Source organism: Cnephaeus nilssonii, assembly GCF_951640355.1.
Source record: "Cnephaeus nilssonii genome assembly, chromosome: 7".
Taxonomy (NCBI): domain Eukaryota; kingdom Metazoa; phylum Chordata; class Mammalia; order Chiroptera; family Vespertilionidae; genus Cnephaeus; species Cnephaeus nilssonii.
This window is the reverse complement of record NC_137078.1, coordinates 9,090,353-9,106,466: the sequence shown is the minus strand read 5'-3', so window position 1 is coordinate 9,106,466 and position 16,114 is coordinate 9,090,353.

The window sequence follows — 16,114 nt, the reverse complement described above, 5'->3', positions numbered from 1 at the left end:
GATCTCCACAGCTGAGACATCCCTCCCAATTTTTATTTACCGCACATGGGTGTGGGACCATCCCATTCCCAGTCTGTGCCTGCTTACCAGTTTCAACATGGTTTCTTCTTTATATCGTTAGTTATAGGACTTAGATTCCAGGTGGTTCTGAATGATAGTTGTTCAGTAGTTTAGTTGTAATTTTGACGTGGTTATGGGAGAAGGTGAGCACCTACTCCACTGTCTGACCAGAGGCTGGACCCCCCCTCCCCTTGGTTTTAAAGTTCCTATATCAGAAGCATTCACATTTAGGAAACAATTTGAAATCTCTCCAAGACCAAATTTGAAATGTTAAACAGAGGTGCAGAAGGAAAGAGAATTTGAGAAGAAGAGTAAATAATGCAATAAAGACTAAGTATTCAGAAATTTTTTTAGTTGTCTTTTACTATAGATACTGACTTCATTTTCGGCTCAGGGCAATCGAACCTGCCATCTATGTCTCATTTATTCCAACTGTAAGTGAGGTAATAGCTATTTATATACCTTGAAGGGGTAAGGTTTTGATTAATTAGTTAATGCGTTAATGTGCTTTGAAGTCCTAAGTGCTATTAAGCTTCATTTAGATTACTTAATAATTTTATGAACTCAGGGTTCTCTTACCAGCTGAAGAGTGGAATCTCTTAATCAGATTTTTCAAATGGCAGAGCAGTTTTAATTCAATCTCTTTCTCAAAACCAGTTCACACTGGCATTTGCAATTACAATAAAAGTTAAACACTTGGGCAATCACCAAGTCCTAGTGTTTGGAGTAGAATAATCTCTTACGATAGTAAAGGTAAATATTAATTCCTTTTTCTCTTTTTGTTTGATTCCCTTTCCCCTAGTCCCTTATATCTCAATATCTGTTAGAGTTTCATAGCCTAAAAACTTTGAAACAGAAACTCATGGAAATGGCCCTTCCTAGCTCAAAGGTCATGTCTGGCAACATCCTGGCTGAGATGCTTCATGCTAACTGGTCCTGAGGGTAGAAAATGGATTAGTGTGGGCCGCTGGGCCCAGTGCTTATTATTGCCACAAACACAGTTTAATAACAGGGGCCTAGTTTCTTACATGTGCTCCAGTGGAAGAATACTCGAGGTCTCAAACAGGCTCACTCTGAAGAGGCACCCAAACTGTTTTAAAAACAGCTTATTTAAAATGAGAGTTTGGAGTGCATCCTGTAAGTCAGGTGAAAAGGTTGAGTGGAGTGGTCAGGAGAGTGCTAATGGGATATACGGTGTTGGTCAACAGGCTTTTGGCTGTCTCAGTGTCAGGTCATGCACAGTGAAAGACATCTGGCTCCAACATACCCCTAAAGGCCTTCTGTTCCCTCCTCCTACCCACAACTCTCAAAGGTAAACCTCCTACAGGTGTGGTCCAGCAGGGTTCAGGGCAAGGACAGTGAGTGCAATGGCAGTGTAGTCCAATGGTATGGGGTATTTGTCCTTTCCCCTCCGCCCCCACAGTCTTCCCTCCACTTATATCAGGCAGTAGGTTTAGAGATTATTCCAATCAGTCAGCAAAGTGTGGAAAAGCAGTCATCAGAAAAGAAATCCAGTGATTCCACATCCTGAAGACACATGCCCTTTTAGTAATTCAGTCTTGTCTTTGCTTACCCAGCCTAAGAGCTATGTGGATGTCCTGGGGAGTGACGTCAGGATATTGTTAGAAATAGATTTTCAGGTTTCATTTTTAAACTTTTCCTAAAGAAAATTATAATTGTAAAAACCTCAGTCCCTTTCTTACCTTTCCTTTATTATTTTAACTTGGTTCCTTTGTATATACTTTCATGTTTGTGTCTCCACTTTTTGGTGTTGCGTGACATGTACTGCTTATCTTTTTTCTTGGTTATATTTACTCAGCATTTTCTAAATCAGGATACAGGGGAAATATTTTCTGTTTTTTAATTTAGTAGGCTACATGGCTTTGATATAAGATAAGACACCCTTGGTTGGGTTTGTGTTCCCGGTTGGTTAAACATTTCTGGTACATATAATATATATGTCATGGAAACGACATGGGAGTAGAGCTGTGATAGCCTGCTGGACCTGTTCCAGCCAGTGGGTAGGGCTGTTTTATTCCAGGCCTGTCCAGTGGTGCATGAACTGAGGGTCCCTTGTGGTCTGACAGACAGCTTGCCTTTCTGACAGTAGCAAGCTTTATTGCCCCCAGGTGCCCAGTGTGAGGACAAGAGAGGGATGGAATGAATTCTTGCTGGGGTTGAACAGACCAACATGCAATAACTAAAAATATGGTGTCAGGTGTTAGGAATGAAAATTCTTCTTAAGACACCTAATTAAGTAATTTTTATGAAGAAACAATTCATTGCAATTGTATACATTTTTAAAAGGTGTAACTATTAGAAATAGACCTGAAAGAGATAATAGCCTACATCAGAAGCAGGTATTAATATAAATCATAATGAATGTATTACAGAATAATTAGAATACAATAATTGCATTAGGAAATGAGTTTAGAAGGACTGAACTCATATTTTTCCCTGCTGTCCTTCTGGGGATTGTGCAAAATACCCATGTTTTGTTTCAAGCCTTTGCCCAATTTTGTTGTAAAATTATCAGCATGTATTTTTCTGCCTTCCTACATTCATTATTATTGAACCTAATTAAGTTGTTTTGATTAATGACCAAAGACCCAACCTCTTTAGTGAGTCTTTCCTCGTGAGCTGTTCACCCACCAGGACTTGCTGGCTAAAGTTCTCCCTTAGACCTGCTGTCTGGGCTGTATGTCGGGGGAGGTGCTTCCAAGGGAACAAAGTGGAGGAGGAGAAACAGGATCCATGAACATTTTGCACCCTTGATCATCTGGTATTGAAAGAATGAAGAATTGATTATTGTTGGAGGGTGAGTGAGCACCATACACAGTAATTGTGTGACAGTGGCCCAAGGCGCCTGAGCCTGAGCAGGCTTTCTGCAGGACTTCCCTCACCTGCACACCACCTGAACCTGGCTGCAAATGTCATGTGTGACAAAGGAATTTGGGCGTTAAATAAAGAACAAAATGGCTACAGCCTCACTACCAAATAGAAAACTACAGTTTGTTCAGATAGAATTCCGTATGTCGTGGGCCGTATAACACACAGGTGCCTTCCTCAGGGGGCGGGAATAGCATGTGGCTGCAGAGGGGTCTCTTCCTCTCAGGCATTCAGCATTCAGAACCTCCAGTTCTCCTGCCTCCAGCAGCTGCTCAGACTTTCAGTGGCCAGGCTTTCCCTCCAGGGTGTCTATAGCATTAGCTGGGTTTTGCCCAGAACTAAAGGGCTAGCTCTCTGCCTTCAAAGCATTCTAAAAAAGACTGCTGCCTGGCTTGCCCCCAAACTGTGTTTCTATTTCCACAGAACTGTAGCTTTCCATCATCTCTCCTCGAGTGCCTGACCGCAGTGGAGGCCTGCAGTGGGGATGCAAATTCTAAATGGAAAAGGGCCCATCAATCTTATAAAAGTTTAGGTCATGGGATAGTCCTTGCACATATCTATCTAACACCCTTCTATTCAGCTGCCAGCAATTTTACCACTTTATCCCAGAATGTGTATAATTAAGTGGTTCTCTCTATTGCAGTGGTTCTCAACCTTTCTAATGCCGCGACCCTTTAATACAGTTCCTCATGTGGGTCACAGGTTGAGAACCGCTAGCAGGGTCGCCTAAGACCATCGGAAAACACAGATATTTACATTAAGATTCATTAACAGTAGCAAAATGACAGTTATGAAGTAGCAACGAAAATAATTTTATGGTTGGGGGTCACCACAACATGAGGAACTGTATTAAAGGGTTGTGGCATTAGAAAGATTGAGACCACTGCTCTATTGTATTGATGTCCTGTTGGAACAATGAACAATTCTGAGTAAAATATGTCCTGATCATTTGAAGTAATATCCTCCCAATAGCACATATGCTGAAAGCAAAAAGCATTACTTCAGTGTTTCCTAATTGTTCACTCGTGTTTCAGATATGCTTAGAGCCCAATTTTCTATTTGTTTTCTGCCTTTTTGAGAGAGAATTATAATTGGCTGATGTTTGTAGAGCTATTAAGAACATTAGCAAGATTGTAAGCCTCTTAAGGATGCAAACTTTTGTAACATTTTTGTTTTATATCACACACAGAACTTCACAGTGCGGAACTGTGAGAGTGAGCTTACTAGTACTATGTGCAGGCTGTGAGGAGCAGGCGAGCTTGCCCGTGGCCCATGGTGGCCTCCACCAGACGCCTCTTACCTCACTTCCTGACATCAACAACTGTAGCAGAGTTGAGTGAGGGCTGCACCCACCCCCAAAAAGCATGAAATCCCTTGGGGAGCCTGAGAATAAATTCATAGCTTATCTAAGAAAGCCGTCAATGTTGATCAAGGGAATGGCTGCTGATAACATTTTCACTTGAACTTCAAATAGAATTAACTTACTTGCCACTCCCATAAATTTACAATCTGAAGTAGTCTTAGTCATAAGGAAGAAGTGCTAGAACCCTTGCAAGAGTTCTCCTGGTGCTTTTTACTCAGTGTAGGTCAAGAACAGAAGCTGGCAAAAAGGTTTTCTCAGAAGGACTGATAATAAATACTTTAGGCTTTGTCTCTGAGGTGGCTGCTCAGCTCTGCTGTTTGGCGAAGCAGCCAGACAGTAGGAACAAGTGGCGGGGCTCTCTGCCAGGAACACCTCACAGAAACAGTGAGCACCAGGGGCTGGATTGGTCTGTGAGTTTCTCAAGCTCATGCCTAGAGATCAGGGTACAAGAGGCTCTAACTCTCTCATGTGGGTTTCCTCAGCAGCCAGGTTCCTAAGCTTCCTGGAGTCTGCTGGGAAGGAGAGGCTGTGGAAGGACCGCCCTTGGCTCAGCATCTGCCCACCTCCCTTCCCTCTGCACTGAATCCCTTTCTGCCCTTTCCCAGAATTCCTCAGAGCACGGGTGCAATCACCAGGCTGGATCCTGAGTCCAGCAGAAGCTCCGAGTCTTTCTGGTTAAACCACATGACTGAACTATTCATTGAAATCCCTTCCCATTTTCTTTAAGTCTACCTTTTCCTTCATGAACTTCTGGAACATAAAACATGCTCTCTATAACCAGATCTCCAGGTCACTCAATTATAAAAAAGCAGGAGAAAACTTAGAAGCATCATGACCAGGGAGAAGCAGCCCAGCTCACATGAATATTTGAATCTTAAACACATTGACAAATAGACTAAGATTTTTTTTTTTAATTCGAGATGACTGGGAAAGATAAATAGTTACAAAAAGATTTTAAAGTTCAACTCTTAATGGTCATTTGAAAGATGTTAGTTTTGGTAAAAGTGTGTTTGGAAGTTAACATGACATGAATCACTTGGTGTGTGAAGTGTTCAGGGTTCTAGGAGTTGAAGAGGTAGGAAGCAAAACACTGACTGCACAGGTTTCCCTAAACTGCTCATCCTTGTTGCATGAGTAGGAGCACAGCAGGAAAACTATCACCATTAGATAGTAATTCGGGAAAATCCTTAAAGAAGAAACATTCTGAACATGCTCTGGGAACAGAAGAATGGATTTAAACAAATTAACCAACATTTTACCTCCTCTAAGGGCGTCGTAGAAGGAAGTATATACTAGAAAGCCACGGGAAATCTCCCTGGACCAAGGGCAAGCACAGTGCAGGGAGTGGACCTGGAAATGGTCAAGCTCTCTCCTTCTGTCCTCTCTCCTGTCTCAGGTCCCTCACCTCTAGTTTGACATGGAGATACCTACACTTTCAACATTTCTTTGCAAACACAGCTTTCTCTTTTACTTGTTGGTATGATGGTTCCAAATGGACACCCCCAGAAGAGCACGTTACTCTTCAAACAGGGTGGGAGACATAGAAGGACCTTTGCTAACTAACCCCTTGATGGAATTGACAGAAGTGAATAAATATAGTATCTCCAGCTAACTAGATATTCCTTCACCAAACCACATACCTGGGAGGGAGAAATTAATTGGCTGTTGAGTCAGGATCCACTACTTGTCCAGTCAGCTCTAAAGCTGTTATTTCTGGAACTGTCAGGGCCACATCTGATATCAGTGGGACAGTTTTCAGAAGAGGTGTGGGAGCCCCCTCCCCAAAGTACACACTGTAGTGCTTCTATTTTTTCTAAAAACCTGGTTACTAAAGCATTGAGATATGAATTTAACAAGTGACTTCGAGCCCAAACAACTTAGTGAATTTCTTTTTTTTTCTTTTTTTAAAAATTTCTTTATTGATTAAGGTGTCACATATTTATCCTCATCTCCCCATTCCCATCCCACACCCCTCCCCACGGATGCCCGCGTGGCCTCTCCCGGACCCAGGAGGGCGGCCTCACCCGGGCCCGGGACCCAGCCTCACCTGGACCCAGGGGCGCATGGCCTCACCCAGACCCAGGAGCACGTGGCCTCACCCAGACCCAGGGGTGTGCAGCCTCACCCGGACCCAGGGGCACGGCTTCACCCGGACCCGGGACCCAGCCTTACCCAGACCCAGGGGGGTGAGGCCTCACCCAGACCCAGGGGCGTGTGGCCTCACCCGGGCCCAGGGGCGCGCAGCCTCGCCCAGACCCTGGACCCAACCTCACCCAGACCCAGGGGCGTGCGGCCTCACCCGGATCCAGGGGCGCGTGGCCTCGCCCGGACCCAGGGGCGCGCAGCTTCACCCGGACCCGGGACTCAGCCTCACCCTGACCCAGGTCCCAGCCTCGCCCAGACCCAGGGGCGCGCGGCCTCACCCGGACCCAGGACCCAGCGGGGCTTCGTCTTCTTGATCCCAATTCCTGTCGGTCAATTCCTTCTCAGCAATTCCTCCGGCCATTTTCTCAAATCTCCGGGGCGGCTGCCGTGGAACTCGCTGGGCAGCGGCTCGGCGCAGCTCTGGTGCACCGGGTGCGCAGTGGCGGGCTGGTCCGGGGTCGCTGCGTCGGCACTCGGGTCTGCAGCGGTGGCCGGTCACTGGGCGTGCGCACCTGGCCGCTTCCGGGGCACTGAGATTCTCGAAGGACTCGGAGGTCAGCAAGCGCGGGGTCTCCCACCCCATGTCTCCCAGGGGCTCGTCTGTTCGTGCTTGGCAGCAAGTGGAGCCATCCCCTCAGCCAGAGACCGCCAGGGGAACTGCGCCGAGGACGTTCCAGGCCACCATTGTGTCGCCAGAGCCGTAATTCTTAAAGTGTGATCTTTGGCTCACTGGCATCAGCATCATCCCGCGTACCCCTCTCTTTTATTCTTGTTGTAGAGCATCTGCTCAGCCAGCCCTCCGGTGGTTCTGGATGGTGTCTGCTCTGTTTTCCCATTGTAGTTTCAAAATTGTTGTGGTAGGCAACAATCAGGCGTCCGCCCTATGCCTCCATCTTGATCCTCCTTTGTGTAGTTAAGTCTTAATTGTTGCTGGTGTCACTGGGAGGAATTTTCCTCCAGGCCAATTGGCTGTGAGGACCCACTGTATCTATAAAGGAAGAGTTGCTGTGCAGGAGACACGTTTATGGGCCGGGACTTGTTCCAGTAGGGCTTTGGCGCTCACTGAGTCTGCCTCTTGAATGTGTCCCTTATGCGAGTGGTTGAAATCTGGTGTCGTCTCACACCGACCACTAGATGCCCTCGTTTCTGGGTCTCCAATGGGGTGCAGGTCAGCTACTGTCTGAGGCCACTCAGCAGGAGTTACAGCAAAAACTGCAGTTTTCTCCTTCTGCTTGAGTGGTTTTGGAGCAGTCTGACTGGAACTGCAGTTTATTTGGTTAAGCTGCCACAGGGCAGGCCATTTATATGCAAAAGCTGCTGTTTGGAGCCTGGGCTGGTTTGTAGAATGTGCGGGGCAGGTCTCAGGGCGGGGCGGGTCTCAGGGCTGGGTGGGATCTCAGGGCGTCACCAGGCTGGGGCGTGGCAAACAGCAATGGCTGCAAGTCTGCTTTTTCTGCCTTTCTGCGTTTCCAAGTCCCCGCGTCTCGTGCTCCAGCACAGTAAACACTGATTGCTGGAAGCACCTCTGCAAGAAAGTCACTCTCACTTTCCGACACGATGGCCAAGAGTCCAGCTTCTCCCCGTAGGTGTCTGGGTCTCCTGCGCATCCCCAGAAACTGGATTTCAGAGTGATGGGGAGCTTATCTCCCTTCGGGTTGGAAAAAAAGCCGCGCGTCCCTTCCCCCGCCACCAGCCCGACCCACGCGCCTCCGCACCTCAGCCCCTCTGCTTTTGCTCTTTCCTCTTCCCTCTTAGTTGTAAATCCACCATTCAGCCAGCTCTCCTGTGGTTCTGGGTGGCAGACGCTCTGTCCTCTAGTTGTATTTTTGAAATTGCTGTGCGCGGCGCAGTTCATTTGTTTAACATTGCCGCCATCTTGGTTCTCCCAACTTAGTGAATTTCTAAGTTACATTCACCACATAGAAGGGCTCCTGAGACCTTCTGTATGTCAGGTGATATCTTGGCAGAAGGGGAGGTGTGGATTCTTCCGAGAACTGCTCTCTTTGTCATTGAACAAAGGCCATATTGGGTGAGTGGGGGGGCATCAACTGATTAAAGATAATTTGCCTCAGAATTTAAGGTGTTCCAACTACCACAGAAAAAAATATGGAGGTTCCTCAAAAAACTAAAAATAGAACTATCAGATGATGCAGCAATTCTACTTCTGGCTACCTAACCAAAATAAATAAAAACAGGATTTTGATGACATATCTGCACAATATGCCACTGGATTAAACCCCTAAAATATCAAAGGGTAAATTTTATGTTATGCATATTTTAACACATACACACACATACACACACACACACACACACACACACACACACACACACATGAAAATAAGAAAATTGGAAGTTCCCAGAAGTGGGTAAATGGGTAAGGAGCCATGTCAAACACAAGAGATAGAGCAAGAAGAATGAGATCTGAACACCAAGCCATTGATTTGGAAAGCATGAGGTCATAGCATTAGCATCCTAAGGTTGGTTTCAGTGAAGTGGGAGGGAGTCAGGACACCAGATTATAGGGATGATGAGGAAAGAGGTGGGAGGGAGAAGCACAGATTTCAAGGATGGGGTTCTCTTTAGAAAAAAAATAGTAGACCCTTGGCACAGTGACTTTAGAAAATTATTTCTCAAAGTGTGGACCTTGAATCAACCACATCAGAATCATCGTGAATATTCATTAAAAGATTCTTGGGCTCACCCCAGATATTTGAGTCAGACATTACAGGGTAATAAGACTGGAATCTGCATTCCAGACATGTTTGCAGATGGTCTTTCTGAACACCAAGATTTCAGGACCACAGTGAAGTTGGAAGGTTATCAGGTAGAAGAAAGTATTTGATGATGCTCACACCTGAGCATGTTTCTAGAAGACTGAAGGACCAGGTGAAGAGGAAGATGATTGTCATTCGCTGGTATGAGGTGACCTCAGATGAGTAATGAATGGAAAAGACCCAAAGGAGTCTGAAAGTGGATAAAGGAGCAGAGATGTGTGGGAGGGAGGAGAAGGAACAGAGCAAGCACTCACCTGGATGGAATAGATCTAAGGGAGTGGGAGGATAAAGGGGAAGGAGTGGCTGAGACACTGTAGGGCCTGAGGTCCTCATCAATCAAAGACTGTTAAACTCAGGGTCCAGCAGAGCACACTCCCACTAGGTTTACAGATCTCAGAGGAGATGGATATGGGCACTATCCAAGGCAGAGTGCTGCTCTAGCAGGTCTTGGTGGGAACAGGGATTCTAGGGCCTGGCAAAGACCTCATAATAAGCATAGCTGTGTCCAGGGTGGTGAGTGATCAAGGGAGGCCATCAAAGTCCAGGAGGACTAAGGACAAGAGGCAGGAGAATGAGGGCAGGGCAAAATGGAGGGTGTCATCTGTGGTCTGTTGTCAGAGGGAGTTCCAGCAATGAACTTGCTCTCTGAGGGACTGGAAGGTATGAATAGGGTTAGCTACAAGAACCTTAAGTCAGGATGGGTATAACTTCTCCATGCAATACTTGAGCTCCTTATAGCAGTTACCATATTTAGTTGAAAAAAAGATAGAGAAGCTTTTTATATAGATTCTTTTAGTCAGACTCTGCCTCATTAGCCTTTCCCACTGCTACTCTGTTGAAAGACGAGATTGACTGATATTTCTTTTATCTGGGTTTCTCTCTTACATTCCCTTTGAAAGAAGACACTTTGAAATAAGAGATATAGTTGGCTGTGTGGGGGAGACCCTGCCTCCTGGGTGCTGGGCTTAGAAGAAGCCTTTCAGAAAAGCTGGAGCTAATGCCTACTCCGCTGACACTAACTCTGAGCCTCATCTGCTCATGACACAGTGTGGAGATAATAATATCCATTTCACTGGGTGACTGTGAGACTTTAATGGAAAAAAAAGTATGTAAAATAATTAGCTTATTATCTGATACATGTGAGCATTTAAGAAATGGTAGCTTCTACTTAGGTAGTAGCAATTCTTCTTCTTCTTCTTCTTCTTCTTCTTCTTCTTCTTCTTCTTCTTCTTCTTCTTCTCCTTCTCCTTCTTCTTCTTCATCATCATCATCATCAGAATCCAAACAAATATTTCATTGGGAATTAACTGCCAGGAGATTATTCTGATGCAGTGAGAAGAGATGCCACCACTGTCACCCTCAGAGGGATCTTTAGATGACTTTCCATCCTTCCCACATGTCTCCATCTAGCTCCATGGCTCTCACACTTGGCTACCCATTAAAATAAAAGTTTGAAGATTCTGATGCTCAGGTCCTGCCCCAGGTGAAACCAGAATCTCCGGAGGTACAAATCATGCCATTTTTCAGAGGCTTCTCATGTAATTTCCAGGCATCACCTGAGGTGAGCACTGCCAAGCTAGCTAGACACTAATCGCATTCCAGATGCTTCACAAACAGGCGTTGACTTACTGTTGCACAGGGTTTCACGTGACTGAAGGAAAGGTCTGGGGCTGCACACACATTCCCTAAGGCATATGCTTTCTTTTGGCAACTGATGTTCACCTTGGGACAGAATTGATGTGAATGGACATTGCAGCATCCATAGAGACAGTTGCTGGAACAGATGGTGAACCTACAGGATACTGGCCTTCCCTTCCCAGGAAAGACATCCTGGGAGACCCCAGGGCCTATCACTCCCTTGGTCAATATTGCTGAACAGGAAGTTGCAACTCTTTCTCTTTTTTTACCCTTAGTCTTCACTTTGATTCAGCTCCTCTATAAAGATAAAGTTTATTTTTCCTGGAATGTCTGTACAGTGACTTTCTTCTCTCCTTTTATATTAGTGTGAGGGTGAAGTAGCGGAGGGTTCTGCCCTCAGCCACGTTTTCTTAAAATCGCTGGCGTATCCTTTGATAACCAGCACCATGCAGGTATCACACTGGTGGGGGTTCTCTCATGTTTTCCCTGAATAACTTACTACTGGGTGACAAAGTCAGTGACCTCTAGGTAGAGATAATTATGTACCTTTGAAGATACTGCCCGAAATGGAATAAACATAGGTCTCATCTTCAGGTTCAAGATCCCAGTGCCTATAGATCATGAGCTTCATTTTCAGTGTTCAGTCCCAGTGGGGGAAGTCAATCTGTCCACAGTGTGTGGGGAAGATAAGCAACTGGTGTGAAGAGGAAAGAGTAGGATTCAGGAAGCATGGATTTCAGTCTAAATTCCCCACAACTCAGCTTTGTGGACTGAAACTAAATTACTTTTCTGATCTCAGTCTTTTCAGCTAAAAAGTGAGATTAGATCCCTAGGTGGTTCCCAATAGATGTCTATTCTTGTTACAAGGCCTCTGTGAATAAATCAGAGTTTTGCTGGGACACCCAAAGATCCAGATGTTCATAACCCGTAACTTGTATCACCTGTATGGGCCCTCTGGTTCTAATATTTTCCAGTGTTTCTCATCTCATAATTTACAGCATGATAATGCTAAGACCCCCTCAGCTGGCGAATACCCACGCCACCCAACCCCATCTGATTTTGTAGTGGCTGGGAGGTATGTGTCGGCTTTATAACCCTTTTAAGTGATGACCTGGTGAGGAAAATTACTATAGTAACCTACTTCCTGGCTCCCTGCCCCCTCCATGGTTACACATGGATAAATAATGCTATGCCATGTGGCGGTTGTGGATTTAGTTTAATGAGGGCCAAGTAAACGGTAATTGTCTTCCCCATTTATCCTAGTAATTAGATGGTGAGGCCATATCTTCAGGGCTTTTAGTGTTTAGAACAAATGGTTCAGTGTTGCAACCCTGTTGCCACATGGCCTAGAGTGACTCTCAGCGTTCTGCTGCCAACAGGTCAGCAGTGTCATCCTCACAGAAAACACCCAAAGATCTGCTCAGAAATGCACAGGAGCAGGGTGCCCCGCAACCCCATTTCCTTCTTTTTATGCTTCTCTTTACCTGACTAGAGTAGGTGAGGCTGGAAGCTCTGGCAGCGACACACCACTTGCTTGGCAGATACCTACTTCCCCACCCAACAATGCTGCAGGAACTGAGCACCTACTGTGCCAGGCTAACGCCTGCTTGAGTGTGCGCACCCTGCTGTTCCCACAAACTATTTCTTCTATCTGAAAGGTTGCCTTTCATCTCTGTGAGCTCATCAACATTCTTACCTATAAAGGCTTGGATCAAAGATCACTTTTTCATGCCTGGGAAGAGCCTGTCCTCCTCTGAACTCCTGTAATACTCCCGCCTGTCATGTTGAGGTGGTCACATTGCCTGCCCTTCTGTGCAGTTCCCAGATCTACTCTAAGACTTGCCAGCCTGTCAGTTCCCTGAAAGTAGCTGCATGCCTGCACCCTCTTTGTATTGGCTCTGAGCAGTTGACCGCCAATGGCTCTGAATGTGTACCTGAAACCTTAAATAAATATTGTTTACTTTGGGATTCATTTGCCTTCATTTGAGAAAGAAGTGGAATTGTCACAGTGAGATGGACTTCTTAAGGCCTTCGAAGGCACTGAGTTAGAATCTAAAAAGTTATTGTGAGTAAAACTTACAGGTCCAGCAGAGTCTGACCCCTCTTTGTCCAATGGAGAAAAGAACAACCACTGTTTTGTTTTGATTTTAGGTTTCTGATGTTGTTTTGATGGTTCTTGTTCTGGTTCTTTTCTTCTGAGCTTGATACTTTCTGGAGCTTGGGCTGTTGCCCTCCATGGCTGTAGGAATGCTTTGATTTTGTGGCAGGAATGCTCTCCAGCTGTACAGGTAAGCAGCATTAGGGTGAGGGGCTCCCAGGATGTGCAACATCAGTGCTAAAATGGGCACATTCCTGGCACAAAACCCTAAAAACATCCATGTAGCTTCAAGCATCTGAAGGATCTACATGGGGATGGGGGTGGAGATGGCATGGTGACTAATTGTATCTGGTGGGGTAGGTTCTGCCAGCAGATGTGGCAGGAACAACAATGAGGGCAAGAAGACCTCAGGCAAAGCAGTTCAGAGATAAGCTGTGCCCTTTGGGAAACACAGCAGATGGCCATAAAACACTGTGAAGACAAGTCCTGCAAACACCTGCCAATACTGGCTTATCACACCCGAGATTTACAAGCAGAGCCCTGCAAGGCACAGCTACCCCACATCAGAGACATGTAAACAGGGAAGCAGTGATAAACTAGTTTCAGGCCTTCTGTGTAGGAATCTTGAAGATGCAAAGCATCGCTTAGAGAGGTCTGAGATGAGTTGATTTTAAGAATTTTGAAGCCAGCTCAGGTGGATAGAAGTGTTTGGAAGCTCAGCTCTCCTCTGAGGTGAGTTCTCAGAACTGAGGTATCCGTCACTGTACTCCCCTGGCTACTCAATATGATTGAGGGGCTTCAATCCGGGGACTGAAAGGTGGGAAACAGAGGAAAACCATAGGCACTGCCATCATAGCACAGGGCTGATGTAGTTTATAACATTTATCTTTACTTTAGTTAGTATAGATGGGGCTGCTGATAAAACATCAAAGTTAGTGATGACAGTCTTTGTTGATCAGTTATCTTGGAGAGTCATGTTATTTTGCTCTTTCTGGGAGATCAGAGATGGCTCACTATTACTGTCCAAGAATATTATCCAATAAAGAAAGAAGCTCCACCTTCACAATACTATTAGGATAAAGCATTTTAAAAATTACATGCATAGTGCTAAATAAATCATTGGAAATCAACAACTTACTTAATCTGCTGGATGTTGGGAAATGCAATAAAACAACAAAACCGTCTTTGAAGAGATTCTGTGCACAGGGCAGGCAGGAGATAGTCTGTCGTGTGACAGGGATGCATTTGGTGAACAGATGGAGAGAAAGAATTATGACCTCCAAGGCCATCAGAGAGCATGGGGAGAGGAATCCCAGTTCCATCCCAGTTTTAGTGTAAGTACGGCCTCAATATAATCCCCTTTCATCACATAACTCAGGTGTGTTTCCACATCCTGCATCTGGGACAGCAATCATAGCTATAAACCATATCTATCCAGCAACATGCACTACCAACCACTTTTTCCAGTAGATTTTTTAAGAGAAAGAAAATAAATCGCCTATAAAGATAGCTCTGAATTTAGAAAGAGGGGTAGGTTGCTTGACTAGCTGTGCCTTCTCAGTACCCTGTAAAGCACTTTTCAGAATGTTATGTACTATCCTATCTAATAAAGAGTGAATATGCTAATTGACCCTCATGCTGTCACAAAGATGGTGGTGCCCATAGCCAATAAGGAGGGAATATGCTAATTGACTGCCCCACCCTCAAAGATGGTGATGCCTACAGCCAATAAGGAGGGGGAATATGCTAATTGACTGCCACACCCTCAAAGATGGCAGCACCCAAGGCCACAAGATGGCGGCACCCAGTCCCCTTAGTCCCACTGGGGTGGCAGGCATGTGGCAAGGCCGGGCCCAACCCCAGGTGGGCTCGGCTGTTCCATTTGCACCTGCCTCAAGAGTCCTCCAGTCCCCTCTACCCCCCTGCCACCCAGGGCCAGCCCAAGGCACAGGCAAGCCTCAGATGGTGGCTGCCCAGCTGTCCAAGGCAGCCTGAGGAGCAGGCAAGCCTTGGATGGCCAGCCGTCCAGGGCCACCCGAGGCTCAGGTAACCAGGGCTGGCCGAGGCTTGTGCTGCCGGCAGTGGCAGCAGCAGAGGTGTGATGAGGTGTCGCCTTCCCCTGATGGCCGGGTCACCTCCCACCCCTGAGGGCTCCCGGACTGTGAGAGGGGGCAGGCTGGGTTGAGGGACGCCCCCCCCCACCAGTGCATGAATTTTTATGCACTGGGCCTCTAGTACAAATCATAACTGAAGTTTAGAAAAAGAATTCAGGAAATTACATATGACCAAAAAAGGTCTACCCTGGTGTTCCTGATTATTTCACTATCAACTTGAATTATTTATTTTTTCAAGAATGTTATGTTTAGAGACAATGTTCATCAGTGAGTCAACCTTTGACTGTTTGTATGTATTGGTTTACCTCCTATTATTTATCCCCACTGCTCTTTCAGCTTTCATCATTTACTGAACTCTGACGGGAAAAGGATGTCTGATTGCTGACATGCTGGCAACTTGGTAAGTCACTCACATACATACCACACACACATCACACACACATACAACACACACACACCACAAACACTCTATACATACATCACATACACATGCAGCACATGCACACATACCACACACATACTACACATACAACATACACATACTACACCCCCAAACACACCAAACACAGGCCACACATCACATATACACCATATCCACACACTGTAGTCAGTGTGGAGATTTTTCTTCAAAGTTAACTGCTTGTAAAGCTCCCCATTTTCCAGAAACTCCTACTTATCTGCTCTTATTGCTGTAAGTAAGAACAGACAAGTAGGTTGATCACCACGTGCTTCTTGGCTTTGATAGGAAGGTCCTCAGGACTGACACTGCTCTTGACCAGCATGTGATTCCTGTCAGAGGCCAGTCGTTCTTCCTGCCTGTGGCTGCAGGTGTGGTATTTCCTCATGTGGAGGCAGAGGGGCTCTCGCCTGATGGAAACCCTGGGATCTGTGGTTCCTGCTCCAGACCTCCAGTTAATAACAAGCAGTGTCTTAGAATATTCTAGTAAATGATAGGAAAGATTGCTTATTTAAGTGTGATGCCATTATTCTTAGTGAATTCACATCAAGGAAACAGAAGCTCTGAGAGATG